The sequence below is a fragment of the Bidens hawaiensis genome, unplaced genomic scaffold, assembly GCF_021521415.1.
Source record: "Bidens hawaiensis isolate Kalapana, Puna unplaced genomic scaffold, B.hawaiensis_p1.1 tig00046037_1, whole genome shotgun sequence".
Classification (NCBI taxonomy): domain Eukaryota; kingdom Viridiplantae; phylum Streptophyta; class Magnoliopsida; order Asterales; family Asteraceae; genus Bidens; species Bidens hawaiensis.
Window position 1 is genome coordinate 101,587 of NW_027505961.1, and position 13,054 is coordinate 114,640.

A 13,054-nucleotide genomic window follows, 5' to 3' on the forward strand; every position below is an offset into this window, starting at 1 on the left:
GCATATGAAGTATCTGAGATTCAAATTGGATGATGTTGTCAATAAGGGGGAGATGGTAGAGTATTGGATGCAGATGATGAAGTTGTTGATCATGTTCAAGTAAAGATTCTGAAGGTTTTGAAAGAATCAGTCTAAGGGGGAGATTGTTGGTTATAAATTGGATAGACTGACGCATATAAAAAAGCCACGACATGATCAAGACTAAAGTAAAATAAATGAAGACGAGTTGAAGAACTGCATTATGGTTGTGATAGTGTAATACCGAAATCCCTATGGATTTCGGTTTATCTAGTAACACAGAAATCCCTATGGATTTTGGTGAGGCTAGTTTAGGCTTAGTTGGGCTTGGCCTTTGGTCCTTTTTTATGGTAACCCTATATATAGTTAATGTTTAGTCATTAGTTATTGTTAAGAAGTGGTGTGGAGCATTTTGATAGCCACCATAAACTCAAGAGAGCAAAGTAGATCTGTAAAGAACTTATGTACCCAATTTTTGGTGATAATAAACGTGTGCATTGAAGTTCACCTTGTTCTTATTATTCATTCATATTGTTCTTGAATCACCACGGTGTTTGGATTCTGCAAAAATATCGTGTTCGAGTTGATATCATACTATAGTGATCCAAATTCGGGACTTACGACAATTAATCTCAACAAAATCATTGCGTCTCAAACAAGAAACCTTATGTCAAAATTCACTCGTAATGCTTCACTTGCCACCTACCACAAGATGTTCCACAACAGTTTATGTCGTCTATTTCTAAAACCCATGTTATGTCGTTTTCTCAACCCTACACATCTACTACCCGTACTTGCTACAACGTTGAAAAACCATAATCAACTACGCCATGTTTGTTCTCGATTTAATCATATTCTTCAAGCTCAATATTTCCAAACTTATTTTATTAAACCCTACTTTGCAACCTAATCAATATATTTCAATTCAATCAACTTCCATTTTTCAGATTATTAAGATCTAATTAATCAAGTTACTTTAAATCAGATAAATCAAATGTGACAATCGTCAATTCCAGGTTAACTCCGTTAACTCAACTCCGTCAATTCAAACTTAAGATCACTGAATCTATAACGCACACCTCATTACATTTAAACTAGGGTTTAAATGACGCTTAACACTTACTACATGTGTAGTCTTTCGGGAGTTGCACCGAAACGCAAACGATTGATGAATAAACGAAAAACGTCAAAACAGTAATTATGTGATAATCATATGTTAGACTTATGTGTTATGTGATAACATGGTTATAAACGTTAACTCAAGATGTAAACAAGTTAGTTAAGCTAGGAAAAATAATACTTAGAAGTGGAGGGGCTAAAGTGTAACATAGTGTTCTATAAATACTATGTTATAATAAACCCTAACTCTTATTTTCTTTCTTCAATAATCCCGATCGGAACCCCCTTGGTCTCTCCTTGGCTGCCGTCACCAATACACACACATACAACCACCAATTTCAAGTTTTGATCGAAGAATTAGGTGCTAGGAAGGTGTAATCGATTATCCTATGCATCCTTTATACTTGATTTTGATGTTTGTTGGGTTAACTACAAACCCTAGCTGCCGATTTTCTTATGGTGTTGTATTATTATGATTGTTGTTGATTTGTTAATGATATGATGACTAGAATTGATATTGTTACATGCTAATTACTTGTGTCTTTGATTTGAGTTCAAACAAAAACCCTAATCATGTATGTAATGTGTAATTGATGTGCATGGATGGTGTTTATGGAGTCTAGAGTGTTATATGAATGCATGATAGTTCATAGATTGTTAATATGTTGAGTTTGGATGCAAACAGTTTCTGGACAGAATGTGTTATTGATGTTTAAGTGACTGTAACTAGGTGTAAATATGAATATTGGTTGAGATTATTGGTACTACAGTAAACTAGGTTGAGTCTAGTTTCTATAGAATATAAATTTGTAACTTTTCGACAAGTAAAGGTTAACTTTTATGATTTTACAAAAACGTTGTGCAAAGCTGAGCTGTTAGACCTGCTGTTAGGTTGTTTTGTAAATGTTATATCTCATGAACTACAAGACCAATTGGGTTGGTTCCACTTCTGGAAGTTGACTTATTGAGTTAGGAACCTAACCCAAGTGGTTTTGCATTTATTGGATTTTTAGTTTAACGGTAATTGCAAATAACATTCTGTTGCACATGAATTTGATTGTTATGAGTTTGCTGTAATGATTTGATGATTGTGAGAAAACTATGAGGAATAAAAATATAATAAAATATGTTCTGGAAACCTAAGACATATATGCTTCTGTGATGATTTTTTGGTAAATTAATTGAGATGCTATAATCAGTGGAATAGTACAATCTTTCAAGTAGAATTTCTGTCTCGGTGAAACTAGCTGCAGAGTTTTTGTGAAAATGCATGAAACATGATACTTGCTAATTAATTGTCGTGTTTTGACCAAAATGCCCTTGCGGGGAATAATAGCTAATTGATTGTAATGATTTGACCAAATTGCCCTCGTGGGGAATAGTTGCTAGTTAATTGTTATGTGTTGACCAGATTGCCCTTACGGGGAGTAATTGCTAGTGATGTACTTTATGAATACGTGGGACGTAAATAATTACTTACACATGTAACGTATCACAAATGTACTTGTTAAAGTCACACACGATTCACAAACGAAACACGAAACATGTTATGTGCATAGGTATTATGTGCCGGGTCTAGAGACTCGATAATATTCCGACACTTAGAAAAATCTCTTTGTTGTTTTAGAACGCTAGAGAGAGTTTTTCTGTGACGCGCATCTTGGTGATTTAATTTGGGAATTTCTTCGCAAATAGTGAGTTTCACTTTCCCCTTTTTAACTGTTTTCAAACGCTTTTCACTTGGGGGAGATAACATACTCCGAAACGCATTTAAGATTTTGTTAATATAGATTATATATCACTTGTAAAGACTAAGTGGCAAACGCAATAACTAAAGTCCTTCATAACATCGAACCGGTTAATATTCGGATAATAGCGTGTCACTGTTGAGTAGTACTACTGGGTTTGACAAACCCCACCCAACGCTAAACTCGACTGGAAGTCGAGCGGGTGTAATCTTGGCTAAACACATACCATGGTCTGGATGACCTGGTGGCAAGGCAAATGATAAACAGTCAGCTTCGGTGTCGAACACTTAGTGATACTTGTTTTATAGGCTAGCTACCTATAGATATATAATTGACATAACACTATCTGGTAACGCTTAACGCAAAACGCTGAACGCAAACGCTAAACGCTTTCTTTTATATAAACTTGTGAACTCACCAACCTTGTGTTGACACTTTTAGTATGTTATTCTCAGGTAGCCGAGGCGGGCGCGCGGTTTAGGAACATGCATTGCTTGAAACATTTTTAATTATGCAAACTTATTTTAAACTGTTATCATTGGGTTTTAAGTCGTCCTGCGTGACGCAACATTGGTTTCTATGGTTTTACGCTTCCGCATTTAATTACTCGTAAACGTTTTCATGTTTGTTTTTATGGTTTGATTATAACTAATGATTACGATCCTGTTAATTCACACCCTCTGACGGTAAAACTCCGTTAGTGGATTTTGAGGGTGTGACAGATTGGTATCAGAGCCATTGGTTATAGCGAACTAGAAGCTGCATGCATACTAGACTATAACCGCGACGACCCATTAGTTATAATGATACGCACTGCATAGATTAGTGTAGTCTTTGTTATCTTATCTCTTTACCTCTTTCACTCATACGCGCACGCATACACGGCTTACCTGTAGGAATGTTGACGCCGCCACCCTCATTATCATCCGATCCGATGACTCATGCTCACGGGAAGGAACCGCAGTTACCTACCGCATCGCCACCCCGTGTAGTCCCGGAACTCGAAGCTCCCACACCGAAGAGGTACCGCTTATCCAGAGGCATATACGAAAACGACGTTAGCTGGGATTGGTACCCTAACATGATCAGACGTATGGTCTATCGCGAACAAGTTCCCCCGTTACCTCACCCGAACCACCCTGCTTATCCCAACACCCTACCACCCATAACCGAACCTGTAGAGCGAGTTCTCGCAGCTGTTGTTTCATGCTTGGAGCGTGACGTGGGTTACATGCGCTATACGAGGCGATCGTTTCCGAACTGTTAAAAGACGGAACCAAGACTAAGGAGGAGATTGCCCGCATGGCAGCGGCAATGAAGGAAATGCAAGAGGCTAGTGATCAACAGATGAAAATTATGAGGAAGATGCAAGCCGAGATGATAGACTTGCAAGAGCAACTCCAACTAGCAAGGACCCGAACAGAGATAGCTTTAGGGCGTTGCGATGTCTTACAAATGCAAATTGCTCAGAACGCAGCGGAACCTGAGGCAGAGCCTGAGGAGGATCCCGAGGAAGATCCCGAGGAGGAACCCGAAGAGGAACCGAAGGAAGAACCGGCTGAGGAGGAGGCACACTCAGAGGTGTCCTTAGACGATGACATCTAAGGATGATAACACCTAGATGGCTGGAAGAAACGCTGGACACGGTCGCGGGTAACATCAACTTGACTGCAGCAGAACTCCAAACTCTGCTGAACGACCATACGGCGGCCGCTTTAGCCGCACATGTTCAGAACCAAGCTGGAGGTCCAAGTGAAACGTGTACCTTCAAGAATTACCTTGACTGCAAGCCCAGTACGTTTAAGGGCACTGAGGGAGCTATAGGCTTCCTGCATTGGGCTGAGAAGGTCGAGTCGGCATTTGAGATGTGTAATTGTCCCCCTGCCAGTAGGGTCAAATTCGCTGCTGGAACACTTGAGGATTCTGCCCTCACTTGGGGGAATTCGAACGTACAGATCCTTGGATTGGAACTGGCTAACACGATGAACTGGGAGGAGTTCAAAAACATGATGCGAGAGGAGTACTGTCCGAGAAAGGAGATTTCGAAGTTAGAGTCAGAATTTTGGTCACTAAAGATGGTGGGCTCAGAAATTGAAGCCTACACTACCCTTTCTCACGAGTTGGCTGTGATGTGTCCGCGGATGGTGGATCCGCCGAGTAAGAGGATTGAGATGTATATCGATGGGTTAGCACCGCAGATTCAGGGCATGGTGACGTCTTCCAGACCAGCCACGATTCAACAAGCGATCCGTTTAGCTCACAAACTGACGGATCAGGCTGTGACCCAAGGTGCGTTACCACCTAGGGGTTCAACCGCTAAAGCCCGTGACAACCAGAGTAATGACAACCACAGCAACAACAACCCGAGCAGGGGAAAGAGGAAGTTTGACAACACCAGATCCTCGTCCTCGAACCTCCCACGGCAACAACACTACCGTAAGCCCGAATTCACTCGGAGCTTTAACAATCAGAATCACAACAACAATAACAACGGTAGTGGGCAAGGTTCGAGTCGATATGCTGGGAAATATCCGAAGTGCAATAGGTGCAACTATCATCATGTTGGCCAGTGTGACCGTGTCAAGTGTCAGAGATGCGGAAAGATGGGTCACCAGGCGAAGGAGTGTAGAGGAGACCTTGCGGCAAAGGGTGCTCCTAAACCACCTATGACGACGAGGGGATGTTTTGAGTGTGGGCAAGATGGTCATTTCAGGAAAGATTGTCCCAAGCTGAAACAGAACGACAACAATGGAGGTAATGGAAGTGGCAGTAGTGGTGGAAGCAATGGCGAAGGAAGAGCTTTCGTTATTGGGTCGGGTCAAGCCCGCAATGATCCGTACGTGGTGACTGGTAAGTTCCCTGTGAACGATTGTTTTGCTTCTGTATTGTTTGACACAGGAGCTGATAGGAGTTTTGTGTCGAAAGCCTTTAGCCAACTCTTAGACTTAACTCCAACTCCGTTAGATGCTAAGTTTCCTGTTGAATTAGCTGACGGTAAGACTATAGTAACGACTCATGTACTTGCGGGATGTAAGTTAAAACTGTCAGGTCATGTCTTTGATATCGACCTTATTCCTTTTACGCTTAGTAGTTTCGATGTCGTGGTCGGCATGGACTGGTTATCCGAGAACCGCGCGGAGATTATATGTCATGGCAAGATAGTTCACATTACTACCCCTTCCGGCGAAATCATTTCGGTCCGAGGCGAGAGAAGCGGCATGACCACCAGCATCATTACCCTCATGAAGGCGCAGAAGTATCTACGAAAGGGTCATCCGGCAATTTTGGCGCAGATTGTTGAGAAACCCGTTGAGGAGAAGCGAATTGAAGATATACCAGTCGTGCGAGATTTTCCGGAAGTTTTCCCGGAGGATTTGCCTGGACTCCCTCCTATTCGTCAAGTCGAATTCCAAATCGAGTTGACACCCGGTGCAGCACCCATAGCACGAGCCCCGTATCGGCTCGCACCGGCGGAGCTTCAGGAACTGTCCACTCAGTTGCAATATTTGTTGGATAAGGGTTTTATCCGCCTAGCTCATCGCCATGGGGAGCCCCTGTCTTATTTGTCCGAAAGAAGGACGGGACTTTCCGCATGTGTATCGACTACCGGGAGTTGAACAAGGTGACGGTCAAGAACCGTTATCCTTTACCCCGAATTGATGATCTGTTTGACCAGCTCCAAGGATCGAGTTACTACTCGAAGATCGATCTGCGATCCGGTTACCATCAGCTAAGAGTGCGCGAAGAGGATATTTCAAAGACGGCTTTCAGAACACGGTATGGTCACTACGAGTTTTCGGTTATGCCTTTTGGACTAACCAACGCACCAACCGTATTTATGGATCTCATGAATCGAGTATGCAAGGCGTACCTCGACAAGTTTATGATTGTTTTCATTGATGATATTCTTGTCTACTCCAAGAACGAAGCTGACCATGAAAAAAACTTAAGGGTAATTCTGGAAATATTGAAGAAGGAACAAATGTATGCTAAACTCTCGAAATGTGAGTTTTGGCTTCGCGAGGTTCACTTTTTAGGGCATGTGATCAACGAGAATGGTATCCATGTCGATCCCGGTAAGGTAGAGGCCATCAAAAACTGGGAAGCACCTAAGACTCCGACTGAGGTGCGGCAATTCCTAGGACTGGCCGGCTACTACCGGTGTTTCATCGAGGGATTTTCAAAGATTGCTCAACCCCTCACCGATTTGACTCACAAAGGCACTAAGTATAATTTGGGTGACGCGCAAGAATCCGCTTTTCAACTGTTGAAAACCAAACTCTGCAGCGCCCCTATTCTAGCCCTCCCCGAGGGAACGGAAAATTTTGAGGTACACTGACGCATCTATACAATGTCTCGGTTGTATGCTGATGCAACTCGAGAAGGTTATAGCTTACGCCTCTCGACAACTACTGGTTCACGAGAAGAACTACACGACCCATGATTTGGAACTCGGAGCTGTGGTGTTTGCTCTTAAGATATGGAGGCATTACTTGTACGGTACCAAGTTTACCATTTACACCGACCACAAGAGTCTCCAACATATCTACGATCAGAAGGAGCTGAACATGCGACAGGGTCGTTGGGTCGAGCTGCTTAAAGATTACGATTGTGCCATCAAGTACCACCCTGGCAAGGCCAATGTAGTGGCCGACGCCCTCAACAGAAAAGAAACTGATAAACCCAGACGAGTGCGAGCATTGCAACTCACGATTCATGCAAATTTACCCGACCAGATTCGCGAGGCGCAACACGAAGCTTTGAAAGATGATAATCTTCCATCGGAACTCATGCGGGGCATGAACAAGCAACTTGAAACCAGATCGGACGGGGTCCGATATTTTGAGAACCGGATTTGGGTTCCACGGTTCGGAGAGTTGAGAACTCTGGTGATGGACGAAGCACACAAGTCCATATATTCTATCCACCCTGGCTCAGATAAAATGTATCATGATTTAAAGGCACTTTACTGGTGGCCTAACATGAAAGCCAACATTGCCACCTACGTGAGCAAATGCTTGACTTGCGCCCGAGTCAAAATAGAATACCAGAAACCATCTGGTCTACTACAACAACCGGAACTCCAAATGTGTAAATGGGAACACATCTCAATGGATTTTATCACGGGTTTACCTAAGACACCGACGGGATGCGATACCATCTGGGTGATCGTTGACCGGTTGACTAAGTCTGCACACTTATTAGCGATTAAGGAATCGGATAAAATGGAAAGACTGACTCGTGTTTACATGAAAGAAGTGGTGTCTAGGCACGGAGTGCCTGTCTCAATTATTTCTGATCGAGATTCTCGTTTCACTTCGCACTTTTGGAAGTCGCTGCAAAGCGCACTAGGCACCCGTCTTGATATGAGCACAGCATACCATCCTCAGACGGATGGGCAAAGTGAAAGAACTATTCAGACCCTGGAGGATATGTTGCGTGCATGCGTATTGGATTTCGGAAAAAGTTGGGAACCTCACTTACCTTTGGTAGAGTTTTCGTATAATAACAGCTACCACGCAAGTATTAAAGCAGCGCCGTTTGAAGCGCTGTACGGACGAAAGTGTCGATCACCACTCTGCTGGGCAGAGGTGGGTGACAGCCAAATCACTGGTCCAGAACTGGTACTCGAAACTTCGGAAAAGATTGTTCAAATCCGAAATCGCATGGCAGCGTCACGAGATCGCCAAAAGAGTTACGCCGACATGCGCCGAAAACCTCTCGAATTTCAAGTGAACGATTGAGTGTTACTCAAAGTCTCACCTGGGAAAGGTGTGGTTCGCTGTGGTAAGCGAAACAAACTCAACCCACGATATGTTGGTCCTTACCGGATAACTGAGCGCATTGGTCCGGTGGCGTACCGACTGGACCTACCAACGGAACTCGGTGGTGTACACAATGTATTCCACGTGTCCAATTTGAAGAAATGCCTATCTGATGAAACCCAAGTAGTCCCTTTGGAGGAACTACAAGTTGATGAACAGTTACGTTTCATTGAGGAACCAGTTGAGGTTTTGGATTGGGAAACCAAAACGCTAAAGCACAGCAAAGTTCCAATTGTTAAAGTTCGTGGAACTCGAGACGTGGACCGGAGTTCACGAGGGAACGCGAGGATCAAATGATGAAGAAGTATCCTCACCTTTTTGAAGGGTTAACCAAACACAGAAAACCGCGAAACCCAGCAAACCTTCAGACATCACCGGAGGTATGAATTAAATTTCTAGACGAAATTTCTTTAGTTACAATTACAATAATAACATTAAACCTAAGAAGTGTACATAAAAGTAATACCTTTGTTATTAATTTGCTAACTGGTTCATCTATGTAAAAGTGGTCGTGAATTGTTTTAACTAATTTGCCCGTTGGATTATTGTGAAGATCTAATGGCTTACAGGCTTAGGATCTATGTTTTTAGCAGTTGTTTATAGGACTTCACGAAGTTTACAAACGAAATGAAGGCTAAGCTTCGATTATTATCATTAAACCTTTGCGTTTTTCTTACCTCGTTGTTAACAACTTAGCATACCGGGCCTTTTAGGTGTTAACAATATATGAACTTGTGTTTTAATCTTCTGATCTTTATCGATCGTTCGTCGAAAATCTACTGTTTTTTGTCAGTTGGTATATAATATATAGTTCATCTGTAGTGCCTAATTATGGTGAGATCTGCAGATGCTGCCATATGCATCTTCGTCTTCAACAGCTGTATCACAGGGTTATAGTGTTTTCTTGAGCTTCAGAGGGCAGGACACTCGTAACAATTTCATTGGCCATTTATATGACGCCTTAACTCGAAATGACATTACAACCTTTAAAGATGACAAGACACTTGAGATTGGGAACCACATTGCTTCCGAGCTCCTAGAGGCCATAGATACATCAAGAATCGCAATTGTGGTGTTATCCGCCAATTTTGCAACATCAAAATGGTGTTTGAAGGAAATTGCAAGGATTGCTGATTGCATGAAACGCAAAAAGCTGACTGTTATTCCTATTTTCTACCATGTTTCTCCGTCTGACGTGCGACGTCAAAGCAACAGTTTTATACAAGGATTTGCCAATCACAAACAAGATACTGAAATTACACAAGAGAAGGTGGAAACATGGAGAGCTGCTTTCGAAGAAGTGGGGCTTATCTCGGGATTGCATGTGACAGAACACAGGTACTAGCTTAACGTACATACTGAAAGAATGGCAAAGATTGATCTTATTTTGCATTAACAACATTACATGGTCAAAACATTTGAATTTTATGTTTAACTGGCATTAAATATTATCACTGAAAAAGTTTTATTAATGGAACTTCTGGTCATTGCAGCGTTGAGGCGGAAGTCATAAATGAAATTGTAAGAAAAGTCTTAAGGTGCTTGCGTGATACACAGCCAACAGATCTTCCCAATGGGCTAGTGGGAATCGACTCACGACTGGAAGAAGTGAAAAGAAAATTGAAAATGCACTCTAATGAAGTCCTTTTTATAGGGATTTGTGGGAAGAGTGGAATCGGTAAAACTACTCTAGCTGAAGTTGTCTACGAAAACATTAAAGATAAGTTTGAAAAAAGTTGTTTCATTGAAAGCATCAAGGACATCTCCAAACAAAATAATTCTTCTGATTTACGCAACTTCCAACAGACAATCCTTGATGAAATTTTGAAGGAAAAACACATTTGTGTTCAAACTGTGAAAAATGGACAGACCTTGCTAGGCACAAGGCTACGTGGTTTTAAGGTTATAATTGTTTTGGATGACGTGAACAATGTTGATCAGTTGACCTATTTAGCTGATAGACATGAATGGTTTGGACCTGGCAGCAGAATCATAATAACCACAACAGAAGTAGAGTTGCTAAATGCACATAAAGTAAATGATATATATTGGTGTGAGGATATGGAAGGTGATGAAGCTCTTAGACTATTTTGTCGGTCAGCGTTTGAGCAAAGCCATCCTATGCATGGTTATGAAGACATGTCTAATAGTTTTCTGAAGCTTGCTGGTGGTCTTCCATCAGCTCTTAATGCTTATGGTAAGCTATTATACGGGAAGGATAAAAACTACTGGAAAGAGACGTTGAAGATGCAGATTGACGGTGCTGGTGGGAATAACTAAAATCAGGGGCAGAAAGGTGGAAATAGTAACGGTAATAGTAATAATAATGGTAGTAGTAGTAATACTAATAATAAAAATAAAAATGAGCTGCAGCAGCAACAGGGTAAAGGAACTTATGGCAGTGATCCGACGCGACCGCAACTTCATCAATTTCAAGATCTGAAAAACCATCCCAAATTTAAGGATATCAAAATGCCCTCTTTTCGTGGGGGGTGGCAGTGGTGGGGATGGTGTTGGGAAGAATGTGCCGAACGATGTAAAAGTGGTTTTCAAAACTGTTGAAAGTGAAGATGATTTCGATGATTTTGATGACGACGATGATGATGAGTTTTCCGATACAGATGATAGCCCTGTGAAGAAACCGGTGATGGTGGGTAATCAGTGTCAGATGGATAGTATGTTGCCGCCTAAGCCCAAGGGGCCACAATTCATGAACAGTGCACAGATGCCACCGCCATTCGTGAAAGGTGGGTAAATGCCGCACCAGCAAACGAAGCATGGTGCTCCTCCTATGATTAATAATGGGGGAATTGGGAATGGTGGAAAGAAAGAGGGTGAAGTTAAGAAAGGTGGGATATCTTGCATTCCAAATAAGATGGGGTGACTGGTGGTGGGGGTAATCCTAGGCTCATGGGAAACATGCCTATGGGGAGTTGTCAAAAGGGTCCTTGGGCCAATCAAATGGGTGAAATGAACGGATCCATGGGTCGTATGGGTAGCATGCCTATGGGGAGTCATCAAAAGGGTCCTTGGATCGATCAAATGGGTGACATAAATGGATCCGTGGGTCGTATGGGTAACATGCCTATGGGGAGTCGTCAGATGGGTCCTTGGGTCGGTCAAATGGGTCAAATGAATGGACCCATGGGTCATATGGGTAACATGCAAGCGGTTCAAGGACTTCCGACGGGGCCAAAAATGAATGTCGGCAGCAATGGTGGAAATTTTCAAGGTGGAGGGCGGGAAGCCATGGCGGACTACCCTCATTATCCTCAGCAGTTAATGATGGAGACAATGATGAATCAACAAAATGGGAATGGCGGTGAAAGATTTTACCCAATGATGTATGCTTGGCCACCACCAGCAGTCAACTATATGCAGCCACAACCACAACAGTATCAGCAGTACCCACTTCATCACTACCCACACCCACCACAACGTGACAGCTTTATACGTTGTTTCAGTATTGAAAACACCTCATGTTGTAGCATGATGTGAGAATGAGATGACAATGACTAGTGAGTGGTGGTGGTAAAGATGATGGTCATGGTGGTGGTTTATGATCTTGATGTTTTAACATGCGCCTATGTTGGAAAAAGAGAAATGGTATCTAAAGAGATTTCGTTCTCCTCCAACAAATCCTGTCTTTATTATGTTTTAAACTGATTATTGTTATGAATCCGGACAACTTATAACCCAACCCGATTGTTATGGGAGTTAGTGTTTGATGTTGTATATTTAATATACATGATGTTACATTGTATTAGGTTGAATCAACAAAATCATTTTCTTCCCATTTTCTCTTTGTTTTACCTCATCCCTCTCTAATTTACCATCAACTATCAATTTCTCTTTGATCAGCTGTGAGGATTCCTGTAACACTTTGCAAATCCAAAAACCATTAATCTCTAATGACTTTTTATTTGTTGTCCGACCAATCACACCCCTAGCTTCCTGTTACTCTCATTTCATCCTCTCCAAAATCAAGTATTGTGAGCTCTGTCTCAGATTGCGTTGTACCACAACTGTTTATCCTGGATGCCTATAGAGTGCCTTTGTCGCCCATTGTGTCCATCACACAGCGTCTCTTCTGTTGCGTACCCAATACTCTTGTGATTCCATCATGATCAACCATCGAGCAAAATACACCAAACCCCACGATGAATTCCACAGTTCCAAAGAAAAAAAGATGAACCATAAAAATAAGTGGAAGGACATACAACAATCATTGAATCCGGTTATCATCATCTCAAACAACTCAGGTAACACCCCTGTTTCAAAAAATAAATAAATAAAACAGCAGCGCAACAAACGCAACAATCACTTATCGTTAACAACCACATT

At 42.1% G+C, this 13,054-nt stretch overlaps 1 pseudogene across 1 annotated transcript; it reads left to right on the forward strand.

Annotated features, from left to right (window-relative positions):
* The first annotated feature begins 9,540 nt into the window (after positions 1–9,540).
* LOC143616152 (disease resistance protein Roq1-like) lies at positions 9,541–12,208 on the forward strand (annotated as a pseudogene). Its single transcript, XR_013150612.1, has 3 exons — positions 9,541–10,048; positions 10,204–11,544; positions 11,586–12,208. The product of XR_013150612.1 is annotated as a disease resistance protein Roq1-like (transcript).
* Positions 12,209–13,054: the final 846 nt, after the last annotated feature.